The 13,900-nt window shown below is 42.1% G+C and overlaps 1 long non-coding RNA gene across 1 annotated transcript in view; it reads left to right on the top strand.

Moving 5' to 3' along the window:
* Nucleotides 1-13,900, top strand: part of LOC130290291 (uncharacterized) — a 61,557-nt gene that overhangs the window by 7,647 nt on the left and 40,010 nt on the right. Inside the window, exon 2 of the long non-coding RNA XR_008847556.1 lies at nt 7,795-7,879. This is a non-coding gene — a long non-coding RNA (uncharacterized LOC130290291). The remainder of the gene's footprint in view (nt 1-7,794; nt 7,880-13,900) is intronic.

Raw genomic sequence — 13,900 nt, 5'->3', positions numbered from 1 at the left:
TAAATCCAGGGAAGGGGGAGGCAATGGGGCAGCGGCGCCGACAGCCAGGGGGAGAGAAGTGTTCAAGTGTACTGGTTATTTCAGAAAATTGGGTGTCTGGGTACTAAGACTCCCACTGATCACTAGAACCAGTTGGAAGAAGCTACCAGTTGAGCTTTGCCTCTCCCCGCTGTCTCTCGCTCAATGGAGAGGGGCTTCAAGGAAAATCTGTAAGGTCCATCTTCAGTGAGAGTGCAACAGCCAGATAAATCCACCTCTTCTCTACGCTGGTTCTAATGATCTGCGGTAGCCTCAGCACCCAGACTTCCACCAGTGTAAAGGAGTGACATGCCAAGTTAATTTTCAACATATTTTTTAAGATTTTATTTTTAATTCTCCATTTTACTATCTACAGTGAAACCCTCTTAAGAAGGCCACCCAAAATTCTTAAAGAACATGGCCACTATGCCAGTGTCTGCTGGAATGAAAACCTGACACACAAAATCTGCTATGAGTAGGGTGGTCTTCTCAAACAGATGGTGTTTTGGAAAAGCTTTATTGTATATTTTAAACAAATCCTAAAATCTTGAAGTTTTCACCACTAGGTTTAAAACTAAGGCTTCTTTCACACTAGTAAAGTTGCTCCGTTACAAACGGATGTTAATGGCTCTTTTTTTTCTACTTTGGCTGCCATTAAAGCGGTATTCCAGACAAAACCTTTTTTTTATATATATCAACTGGCTCCGGAAAGTTAAACAGATTTGTAAATTACTTCTATTAAAAAATCTTAATCCTTTCAATAGTTATTAGCTTCTGAAGTTTTCTGTCTAACTGCTCAATGATGATGTCACGTCCCGTAGACGCGTTTCAGGGTGCTTAGCAATCTCTGACCCTTTCTTCAGTAGTCAGGATGACTACTGAAGAAAGGGTCAGAGATCATAGGCGTGCGCACGGGGTGTGCCGGGTGTGCCCAGGCACACCCTAATCAAGCCCAGGGAGGCATCCGAGGCCACCATGAGCAGCCCGCAGAGGACCCCCCCGTCACATTCGGGACATCCCTGTGTCCCGAAAGATCTTTTCGGGACACAAGGATGTCCCGGTTAACTTTCTACAGTGGCCCCCGTGTTAACTTTCAAAACACAGGGGCCGCCGGGAAGTAGCGCACGCAGGGACGTCATTGACGTCCCGTGCGTGCGCCCATAGCAACAGAGGAGCGGAGAAGGAAGAGGATGCGCGCGCCGGCCGGAATGGTAAGTGACCAACACGAGCTGGTGTGGGGGAAACTATGTGGAGGAAACTATACTGCACCTAATGTGGGGGAAACTATACTGCACCTAATGTGGGGAAAACTATACTGCACCTAATGTGGGGAAAACTATACTGCACCTAATGTGGGGGAAAGTATACTGCACCTAATGTGGGGGAAAGTATACTGCACCTAATGTGGGGGAAAGTATACTGCACCTAATGTGGGGGAAAGTATACTGCACCTAATGTGGGGGAAAGTATACTGCACCTAATGTGGGGGAAAGTATACTGCACCTAATGTGGGGGAAAGTATACTGCACCTAATGTGGGGGAAAGTATACTGCACCTAATGTGGGGGAAAGTATACTGCACCTAATGTGGGGGAAACTATGCTGCAACTAATGTGGGGGAAACTATGCTGCAACTAATGTGGGGGAAACTATACTGCACCTAATGTGGGGGAAACTATACTGCACCTAATGTGGGGGAACTATACTGCACCAAATGTGGGGGAACTATACTGCACCAAATGTGGGGGAACTATACTGCACCTAATGTGGGGGAACTATACTGCACCTAATGTGGGGAAACTGTACTGCACCTAATGTGGAAAGATATACTGCACCTAATGTGGGGAACTATACTGCACCTAATGTGGGGGAACTATACTGCACCTAATGTGGGGGAACTGTACAGCACCTAATGTGGGGAGCTATACTGCACCTAATGTGGGGAACTATACTGCACCTAATGTGGGGGAACTATACTGCACCTAATGTGGGGGAACTATACTGCACTTAATGTGGGGGAACTATACTGCACTTAATGTGGGGGAACTATACTGCACTTAATGTGGGGGAACTATACTGCACTTAATGTGGGGGAACTATACTGCACCTAATGTGGGGGAACTATACTGCACCTAATGTGGGGGAACTATACTGCACCTAATGTGGGGGAACTATACTGCACCTAATGTGGGGGAACTATACTGCACCTAATGTGGGGGAACTATACTGCACCTAATGTGGGGGAACTGTACTGCACCTAATGTGGGGGAACTGTACTGCACCTAATGTGGGGGAACTGTACTGCACCTAATGTGGGGGAACTGTACTGCACTTAATGTAGGGGAACTGTACTGCACCTAATGTGGGGGAACTGTACTGCACCTAATGTGGGGGAACTATACTGCACCTAATGTGGGGAAACTGTACTGCACCTAATGTGGAAAGATATACTGCACCTAATGTGGGGAACTATACTGCACCTAATGTGGGGGAACTATACTGCACCTAATGTGGGGGAACTGTACAGCACCTAATGTGGGGAGCTATACTGCACCTAATGTGGGGAACTATACTGCACCTAATGTGGGGGAACTATACTGCACCTAATGTGGGGGAACTATACTGCACTTAATGTGGGGGAACTATACTGCACTTAATGTGGGGGAACTATACTGCACTTAATGTGGGGGAACTATACTGCACTTAATGTGGGGGAACTATACTGCACCTAATGTGGGGGAACTATACTGCACCTAATGTGGGGGAACTATACTGCACCTAATGTGGGGGAACTATACTGCACCTAATGTGGGGGAACTATACTGCACCTAATGTGGGGGAACTATACTGCACCTAATGTGGGGGAACTGTACTGCACCTAATGTGGGGGAACTGTACTGCACCTAATGTGGGGGAACTGTACTGCACCTAATGTGGGGGAACTGTACTGCACTTAATGTAGGGGAACTGTACTGGTGCAGTACAGTTCCCCCGCATTAGGTGCAGTACAGTTCCCCCGCATTAGGTGCAGTACAGTTCCCCCGCATTAGGTGCAGTACAGTTCCCCCGCATTAGGTGCAGTACAGTTCCCCCACATTAGGTGCAGTACAGTTCCCCCACATTAGGTGCAGTACAGTTCCCCCACATTAGGTGGCACCTAATGTGGGGGAACTGTACTGCCAACCTAATGTGGGGGAACTGTACTGCCAACCTAATGTGGGGGAACTGTACTGCCAACCTAATGTGGGGGAACTGTACTGCCAACCTAATGTGGGGGAACTGTACTGCCAACCTTATGTGGGGGGACGTATACTGCACCTAATGTGGGGGAACTATACTAACTGTGTGTATGTGTGCGTATATATACATATATGCACGCGCGCGGCGTGAGTTTGTGCTTTAGGGTGCACACCCTAATGCAATAGGCTGCGCACGCCTATGTCAGAGATTACTAAGCACCCTGAAAGCGTCTAGTTTTTTATTGATGTTATTTAAGCCACTCATTGCCTAAAGAACTTTACTGTCAAGATTCTGGACAGATATACTCTGGATAATATCCACAGCTCTGAATGAGCAATCCATCCCCAGGACTTACCTGCATCTAAGTCTGGGTCTAACCAGCCTCAGCTCCCATGGTCCGCATGAACTCTGACGTCAGACGCTGAAAACACGAGGCTCTGCATTCACTTCCTCGATCCCATCGGGCGGCATAATCCGGGTCCTGCGCCGTCAGGACCAGCCACCACGAGGCTCTGCATCCATCTCCTCGATTCATCGGGCGGTATCACCCGGGCCCTGTGCTGTCAGGACCAGCCGCCACCTGTGCATGCCAGCACATATTCCTGCAAGTATATCTGCAGCTCAGCGAGCAATTGCCGACCACAAAGAACTGGTAATAGATCATCATTTATTGCATCACTTGTTATAGCTTACAGTTATATTGAAAAATCTGACCAGAGACAATATAACAACATTATAGCAATTATTGCTACAATCTAAAGGACAGTTACATCTAATAGATATTTTGGTGTCCATGAATTTAATTTTGCAAATAATATAGCAATTGAGTGACATATTGTTTTAACTGTTCTGTATTTTTATCTGTATTTTAACCCCTTAAGGACTCAGGGTTTTTCCGTTTTTGCACTTTCGTTTTTTCCTCCTTACCTTTTAAAAATTATAACCCTTTCAATTTTCCACCTAAAAATCCATATTATGGCTTATTTTTTGCGTCACCAATTCTACTTTGCAGTGACATTAGTCATTTTACCCAAAAATGCACGGCGAAACGGAAAAAAAAATCATTGTGCGACAAAATCGAAAAAAAAAAACACCATTCTGTAACTTTTGGGGGCTTTCGTTTCTACGCAGTGCATATTTCGGTAAAAATTACACCTTATCATTATTCTGTAGGTCCATACGGTTAAAATGATACCCTACTTATATAGGTTTGATTTTGTCGCACTTCTGGAAAAAATCATAACTACATGCAGGAAAATTTATACGTTTAAAAATGTCATCTTCTGACCCCTATAACTTTTTTATTTTTCCACGTATGGGGTGGTATGAGGACTCATAATCATAACTCTTTCAATTTTAGACCTAAAAATCCATATGATGGCTTTCTTTTTTGCGCCACCAATTCTACTTTGTAATGACGTCAGTCATTGTGGCCAAAAATCTACGGTGAAACGGAAAAAAAAATCATTGTGAGACAAAATTGAAAATAAAACGCAGTTTTGTAACTTTTGGGGGCTTCCGTTTCTACGTAGTACATTTTTGGGTAAAAATGACACCTTATATTTATTCTGTAGGTACATACGGTTAAAATGATACCCTACTTATATAGGTTTGATTTTGTCGTACTTCTGTAAAAAATCATAACTTCATGCAGGAAAATTAATACGTTTAAAATTGTCATTTCTGACCCCTATAACTTTTTTATTTTTCCGTGTATGGGGCGGTATGAGGGCTCATTTTTTGCGCCGTGATCTGAAGTTTTTATCGGTATGATTTTTGTTTTGATCGGACTTTTTGATCACTTTTTATTCATTTTTTAATGGTATAAAAAGTGACCAAAATACGCTTTTTTGGACTTTGGAATTTTTTTGCGCGTACGCCATTGACCGTATGGCTTAATTAATTATATATTTTTATAGTTCGGACATTTACGCACGCGGCGATACCACATATGTTTATTTTTTATTTTTTTTACACTTTTTTATTTTTTTTATGGGAAAAGGGGGGTGATTCAAACTTTTATTAGGGAAGGGGTTAAATGACCTTTATTAACACTTTTTTTTACATTTTTTTTGCAGTGTTATAGGTCCCATAGGGACCTATAACACTGCACACACTGATCTCCTATGCTGATCACTGGCGTGCATTAACACGCCTGTGATCAGCATTATCGGCGCTTGACTGCTCCTGCCTGGATCTCAGGCACGGAGCAGTCATTCGTCGATTGGACACCGGGGAGGCAGGTAAGAGCCCTCCCGGTGTCCGATCAGTTGTTCAGGACGCCGCGATTTCACCGCGGCGGTCCCGAACAGCCCGACTGAGCAGCCGGGTCACTTTCACTTTCACTTTAGAAGCGGCGGTCAGCTTTGACCGCCGCTTCTAAAGGGTTAATACCGCACATCGCCGCGATCTGCAATGTGTGGTATTAGCCGCGGGTCCCGGCCGTTGATTAGCGATCCCGCTTCATATCGCGGGAGCCGGCGCAGGACGTAAATATACGTCCTGCGTCGTTAAGGGGTTAATATATTTCTTCTCCCACAAGGGCCCTGTGAGAGTGGAATTTAAATTCATATGATACATTTTAATAAAATAATAGAATAATTGAAGCACAGTCTTATTGCATTATCTTTGTAATAATATAAACACGAGCCTTGAGGTGGGGGAAACCATTTTTTCTTCTATTAATTTACAAATCTGTTTAACTTTCCGTAGCCAGTTGATATATAAAAAAAAGTTTTGGCCTGGAATACCCCTTTAATTTCCGTTATTGTAACGGAGCATAACAGGAGTTATAACGGGCAAAGAGGATCCCACCTATCAGATGAAAACGGTAGTGTGAAAGGAGCCTCAGCTGATACTTCCTGTTCTGTACAGATCAATTTCCATTAGTGCCCTCCTTATCGTCACAGACAACTCCTGTCTGTGACGAAGGCTGTGAAGGCTGACACTAGTAGATGTATAAGACAATAGAGTATGCACACAGCTCAGCCTCCCCCTCCCTTTCAATTGACCTCTGCAAAGGTCACCGACCACAAACCTTTCCTATTTATGTCAATGGGACTGCTCATGTCTACAGTTGCCATGTGGCTTGTGGTAAAGCATATCTCTAAATGCTGTTAAAAACAGCTCAGGCAAGATGGCTGCCCCCTAAGGCTCCTTTCACACTAACGTTTGTGCCTATCAGTGTGATGGCCGTTAGAAGATAGCGGGAGAAAAATTTGTGATTGCGACATCTTTTTCTCCCGCTATCTTCCGGCGGAATAACGGGAGTCATAACGGACGTTAGAGGAATCCCATTCAAGTGAATCTTCAGTGGCGGATCCAGGGTGGGGGGCAACGGAGCAATTGCCCCCCCCCCCCCCCCCCGAGATTGTTGCCCCTCCTGTACTATAACATGGTGGAGCGGGAGCTGTCAGCTGTCCCACTCGACCACTCCCTCATCTTTCTCATACGCTGCTCCATTCTTGCAGTGTGAGAGCCGCGGGGACGCCATCCACGGCAGGCCGGCGCGATGACATTACATTATCGCGCCGGCGCCCGGAGATCACATCCCTGTGGCTCTCACACTGCATGAACGGAGCAGCGTGTGAGAAAGGAGACAGCTGGAGAGAGCTGCTCGAGCGCGGTATGGTACAGGGGAATTATTAAAACTTGGGGGTTCATGCACAGAAAAGGGCAAATTATAAGTGAGGGGCACATAACGGGGACATTAAAAGTCAGGGGCACATGTCAGGGAGGCATTATATGTGAGGGGCACAGGATGGGGCATTATTTCTATATTTAGGGGCACAGAGTATTTTGCATTTCAGAGGTATAGGCCGGCATTTATCATTGTAGGTGTAAGTGAAGCATTTTTCTACACCTTTTTTTTTTTGTGTGCCGGTAATGTGTAGGAGCACCACATTTATTAAATGGTCACAGAGCATTCGATACATTTTGTGCAGGTCACATTTTCAGAAATTTCTCTCTTCACATACACCAAAAAGCTAAGCTAAGTCGGGGCTGGTGTAGTTTTTGTGGTTTTGCGCCTTTTTTGCACCTTTTCACAAAAAGGTGCAGTTCATAAAACCCTTCCATTTCATGTGTATTGCCAAAATCAGTGGATTACAACTCAAGCGCAAAAAAGGTTCAAATAAACCCTACTTGTGCCTTTTTTGCGCCTTTTTTAGACCCAAAAAATATTGTCTAAAGACAATGATACAGGTCGGCCATAGTGTAAATTATAAGGAATTTTTGGGGTAGTACAGTTTTTATGGGCCACAATACATTACGGTATTGTACTCAGAGGGTACATGGCAAGGTTATATTTAGAGAGCACAGAATGTGGTAGTATTAAATCCAGAGGGTACAGTGTGTTGTAGTAATATATTCAGAGGGTTCAGTGTGTAGTAGTATTATTTTCAGAGGTTACGATGTGTGGCGGCATTATATTCAGAGGGTACAGTGTATCAGAATTATATTCAGAGGGTGTGTGCCAGTATTATATTCAAAGGATACGGTGTTTGACAGTATTATAATAATTATTGTTTTCATATAGAGGATCAGAATCCGCTGACATAGTGAGGAGCCATCTGGGCGTCAAGTTCTGCTGAGGCAACATTTAGCTGAAACAAGTCCTGGCGGTATGTACCATCTGAATTAGATAAGGAAAGACTATAGAGAAGACGTCACATGTTGTCACATGCTGATATTATTGTGTATTCTCCTCACTATGTCCCATCAGAGCTGTAGTCACTTGTAAGTTCTGCAGTAATGATGGGTGAAACAACAACTCCCAGCATAAACTTACCATATACTGGGAGCTTTAGTTTTAAATGGTAAAAACTTCTTTAGCACTTTCCCATTCTGTGGCAATTGGTATATTATTATACTGGAAATAATTTTCTGCAAAATGCTACACTGCGTGCATCACAACATGCTAAAAAAAAATCAGGGCCTATATCCCTTAAAGGGGCACTCCGGTGGAGAACATTTTTTTTTAAATCAACTGGTCCCAGATTTGCAAATTATTTATATTAAGAAAATCTTCGCCCTTCTAATACTTTTTAGCAGCTGTATGCTACAGAGGAAATTCTTTTCTTTTTGAATTTCTTTTTTGTCTTGTCCACAGTTCTCTCTGCTGACACCTGATGCCCGTATCAGGAACTGTCCAGAGCAGGAGAAAATCCCCATTGCAAGCCTATGCTGCTCTGGACAGTTCCTGACACGGACAGAGGTGTGAACAAGACAAAAAAGAAATTCAAAAAGATGAGAATTTCCTCTGTAGCATACAGCTGCTAAAAAAGTACTGGAAGGGTAAATATTTTTTAATAGAAGTAATTTACAAATCTGTTTAACTTTCTGGCACCAGTTGATTAAAAAATGCTATGTAATGTTATGTTTTTGCAAGTATTCATTCAGTTGCTGTTTAAGGGTATGTTCACACTACGGAGTGTTAACGGAATCTCCGCTCGCTGAATTCAGCCAGCGGAGATCAGACTGGCAGCCGGCGGCGGCGGTAGAACCGCGTGACACTGCGCTGTCACCATTGACAGCTATGCAGTGTTCGCGGACTTCCGCGCAGAGAATGAACATGTTCTTTCTTTGTGCGGAACAATTTCAGCGGCGGAATTGTCTTCCGCTGAAATTCCGCAGTGTGAACGGGTCTCGCGGAAACCCATTCACACTGAGGGTAATGTTCACTGTGCGGACTTTTACTAGCGGAATTCCGCAGTGTGAACATACCCTAACCCCTTAAGGACTCGGCCCATTTGGGCCTTAAGGACTCAGACAATTTTATTTTTACGTTTTTGTTTTTTCCTCCTCGCCTTCAAAAAATCATAACTCTTTTATATAACGGACCAGTTGTCCGTTGTAATGCCATCACTCACTTTACCAGAAAATGTATGGCGCAACCAAAAAAATACTATTTGTGTGGGGAAATTAAAAAGAAAACCACAATTTTGCTAATTTTGGAAGGTTTCGTTTTCACGCCGTACAATTTACGGTAAAAATGACATGTGTTCTTTATTCTTTGAGTCAATACAATTAAAATGATACCCATGATAACATACTTTTCTATTACTGTTGCGCTTAAAAAAAAAACGCAAACTTTTTAACCAAATTAGTACGTTTAAAATCCCCCTATTTTGAAGACCTATAACTTTTTCATTTTTCCGTATAAGTGGCAGTATGAGGGCTCATTTTTTGTGCCGTGATCTGTACATTTTATTGATACCATATTTGCCTATATAAAACTTTTAATCCATTTATTAATTTTTTTGGGAATAAAATGTTGTAAAAAAACTATTTTGGACTATTTTGGATTTTTTTTTTTAATTTACGTTGGTTCACCGTACGGTATCATTAACATTTTATTTTAATAGATCAGATATTTACACACGCGGCAATACCAAATATCTATATGAAAAAATGTTTACAATTTTTGGGGGTGAAATAGGGAAAATGGGACACTTTACGTTTTTATTGGGGGAGGGGGTTTTTCACATTTTTTTTACTTTATTTTTTACTTCTTTTATTTTTACACTTTAATAGTACCCATAGGGGACTATTTATAGCAATCATTCGATTGCTAATACTGTTTAGTGTTATGTATATGACATAGCACTGATCAGTGTTATCGGTCATCTTCTGCTCTGGTCTGCGGGAAGGCAGATCAGAGCAGAAGATGCCGCGAAAGCAGCGGAGGCAGGTGAGAGGACCTCTGTTTGCCATGCTGGATGATCGGATCGCCACGGCAGCGCTTTGGGCGATTCGATCATCCATTTTAGGATGTCCGCCATTACCGGTGGGTCCCTGGCTGTGATGAGCAGCCGGGACCTGCCGCGCATGATCCGGGCATCGCTTCGATGCTCGCGGTTATGCTTAGGATGTAAATGTATGTCCTGGTGCGTTAAGTACCAGCTCACCAGGACGTACATTTACGTCCTGCATCGTTAAGGGGTTAACGTCTGTACAGACTCTCATAAAACCACATCTGCAGGCAAAGGATTCCACATCCTTTATTGTTCTTAGCGTAAAAAACTCTTTCCTTTGCCTTAGACAAAATCTCCTTTCTTCCAGTCTAAGGGGAAGATTTATCAAAACCTGTGTAGAGGAAAAGTTGCTGAGTTGCCCATAGAAACCAATCAGCTTGCTTCTTTCATTTTTAAAAAGGCCTCTGAAAAGTGAAAGAAGCAATCTGATTGGCTGCTGTGGGCAACTGGTCAACTTTTCCTCTGCACAGGTTTTGATAACTCTCCCCCTAAATGTGTGACCATGTGTCCTATGTGTAGTCCTGTTTATATAAAAATTCTAATATATTATACGTAAACTGCTTAAAATGTCTTATGATCTTTGTAATATTGATATATTTGTTTAAACATATCCTATCTGTTTGTAATGTATGACCATGTTCACACTACAAAATGTCCGCAGGGAAAATCTCTGTGCGGACATCCGTCTCCTAGATGGCTAAACATTCCGTGCGGTGTCTGCAGAAAGAATGAATGTCTTCATTCTTTTTGCTTATACAGAAAACGGAATTTCCGTGCTGGAAACATGCCGTGTGCACAGTGCAGCAGAATCCTGCTGAATTCAACGGGACTCTGCTACAGCGGAATGCCTGTGCCGAATTCCGCATTGGAAATTCTGACGTGTGAACATGGCCTATGTGTCTTAAACAAGGTTAGGACTGTATGATACATTTAATAATCTTGTAAGTACCTTAACCCCTTAAGGACCGGCGGTTTTTCCATTTTTGCATTTTCGTTTTTTGCTCCTTGCCTTTAAAAAATCATAACTCTTTCAATTTTGCACCTAAAAATCCATATAATGGCTTATTTTTTGCGCCACCAATTCTACTTTGTAATGACATCAGTCATTTTTCCCAAATATCTACAGTTAAACGGAAAAAAAAATCATTGTGCGACAAAATTGAAAAAAAAAACACAGTTTTGTAACTTTTGGGGGCTTCCGTTTCTACATAGTACATTTTTTGGTAAAAATGACACCTTATCTTTATTCTGTAGGTCCATACGATTAAAATGATACCCTACTTATATAGGTTTGATTTTGTCGGACTTCTGGAAAAAATCATAACTACATGCCGAAAAATTAATACGTTTAAAATTGTCATCTTCTGACCCCTATAACCTTTTTATTTTTCCGTGTATGGGGCGGTATGAGGGCTCATTTTTTGCGCCGTGATCTGAAGTTTTTAACGGTACCATTTTTGCATTGATAGGACTTATTGATCGCTTTTTATTCATTTTTAAATTATATAAAAAGTGACCAAAAATGCACTATTTTGGACTTTGGAATTTTTTTGCTCGCACGCCATTGACCGTGGTTTAATTAATGATATATTTTTATAATTCGGACATTTCCGCATGCGGTGATACCATATATGTTTATTTTTATTGTTATTTACACTGTGTTTTTTTTTTATTGGAAAAGGGGGGTGATTCAAACTTTTAATAGGGGAGGAGTTAAATGATCTTTATTCACTTTTTTTTTGCAGTGTTATAGGTCCCATAGGGACCTATAACACTGCACACACTGATCTTCATCATTGATCACTGGTTTCTCATAGGAAACCAGTGATCGCCGATTCTGCCGCATGACTGCTCATGCCTTGATCTCAGGCACTGAGCAGTCATTCGGCGATCGGACAGCGAGGAGGCAGGTAGTCCTGTAAGCTGTTCGGGATGCCGCGATTAGCCGGGGCTATCACGAACAGCCCGACTGAGCTAGCCGGCAACTTTCACTTTCAGCTCTGAGCGCGCGGCTAAAGGGTTAATAGCGCGCGGCGCCGCGATCGGCGCTGCGCGCTATTAGAGGCGGGTCCCGGCTTCACTATGACGCCGGGCCCGCCGTGATATGACGCCGGGTTACTGTTAAGCAACACCTTATTTTCTGTCTGCCAACACAAAATACTCTAATAGTGCCCTTCCCGAGACTAGACAATGGATCCGCCCCTGATCCTCTTTGCCCGTTATGGGCTCAGTTACAATAACTAACGCTAATGGCACTAAAAATGAAAAAAAAAGAGCCCTTAACGTCCATTTGTAACGGAGCCTCACTCAGTGTGAAAAAAGCCTGATAATCTACAAAAATAAGCTGAGAGGCCTGTAGTTTTCATCATAAGTATACTTCAACTATGAGAGACATAATGAGAAAAAAAATATATAAAGTCACATTGATTTTTAAAGAATTTATTTGCAAATTATGGTGGAAAATAAGTATTTGGTCAATAACAAAAGTTAATCTCAATACTTTGTTATATACCCTTTGTTGTCAATGACAGAGGTCAAACGTAAATAAAGGTAAATAAAGGTAAATAACTATACAGCTAAATATATACCAAAGGGGGACAAATATAAACGATTAAAACTAAATCCTACATGGCTGACAAATGATGTTAAAAGAGCAATAAACAACAAAAAAATTGCCTTCAAAAAATTCAAATCTGATGGGTCAGCTATAACATTTAAACAGTACAAGGAGCTTAATAAAATCTGTAAAAATGTAATAAAAACAGCAAAAATTCTAAATGAGAGACAGGTGGCCAAAGAAAGCAAAACTAATCCTAAATATTTTTTTAGATGTATAAATACAAAAAAAAAACAAGGACAGAGCATGTAGGACCCCTTAATAATGATAATGGGGAGGTTGTCACGGGCGATCAAGGGAAGGCGGAGCTACTGAATGGGTTCTTTAGTTCTGTATATACTATGGAAGAAGGAGCTGACATTGGACAGGTCAGTGCTGGTAACACATCATGTAATGTACTGAACTGGCTTAATGTAGAGATGGTACATGGTAAGTTAAGTAAAGTAAATGTAAGCAAATCTCCATGACCTGATGGACTACACCCAAGAGTTCTTAGAGAGGTAAGTTCAGTAATATCTGTACCCTTGTTCATGATATTTAGAGATTCTCTGGTGTCTGGTATTGTGCCAAGGGACTGGCGCAAAGCTAATGTGGTACCAATTTTCAAGAAGGGCTCTAGGTCTTCGCCAGGCAATTATAGACCGTTAAGTCTAACGTGCATTGTGGGTAAATTGTTTGAAGGACTTATAAGGGATTACATACAGGAATACATAGGGGATGATTGTATTATAAGTGATAACCAGCATGGGTTTACTAAGGATAGAAGTTGTCAAACCAATCTAATTTGCTTTTATGAAGATGTGAGTAGAAGCCTTGACAGAGGAATGGCTGTGGATCTAGTGTTTCTGGATTTTGCCAAAGCGTTTGATACTGTCCCTCACAGACGTTTGACAGGTAAGTTAAGGTCTTTGGGCTTGGAAACTTTAGTTTGTAACTGGATTGAACACTGGCTCATGGATCGTACCCAGAGAGTGGTGGTCAATGATTCGTACTTTGATTGGTCCCCGGTTATTAGTGGTGTACCCCAAGGTTCAGTACTGGGCCCGCTGTTGTTTAATTTATTTATCAATGATATAGAGGATGGCATTAACAGCTCTGTTTCTATCTTTGCAGATGACACTAAGCTTTGTAGCACGGTACAATCTATAGAGGTTGTGTATAAGTTACAAGATGACTTGGATAGACTAAGTGTCTGGGCATCCACTTGGCAAATGAGGAGGTTCAATGTGGATAAATGTAAAGTTATGCATCTGGGTACTAATAACCTGCAT

This window comes from Hyla sarda, chromosome 1, assembly GCF_029499605.1.
Source record: "Hyla sarda isolate aHylSar1 chromosome 1, aHylSar1.hap1, whole genome shotgun sequence".
Lineage (NCBI taxonomy): Eukaryota > Metazoa > Chordata > Amphibia > Anura > Hylidae > Hyla > Hyla sarda.
The sequence above is the reverse complement of the archived record's forward strand: the minus strand, read 5'-3'. Positions and strand labels throughout refer to the sequence as shown.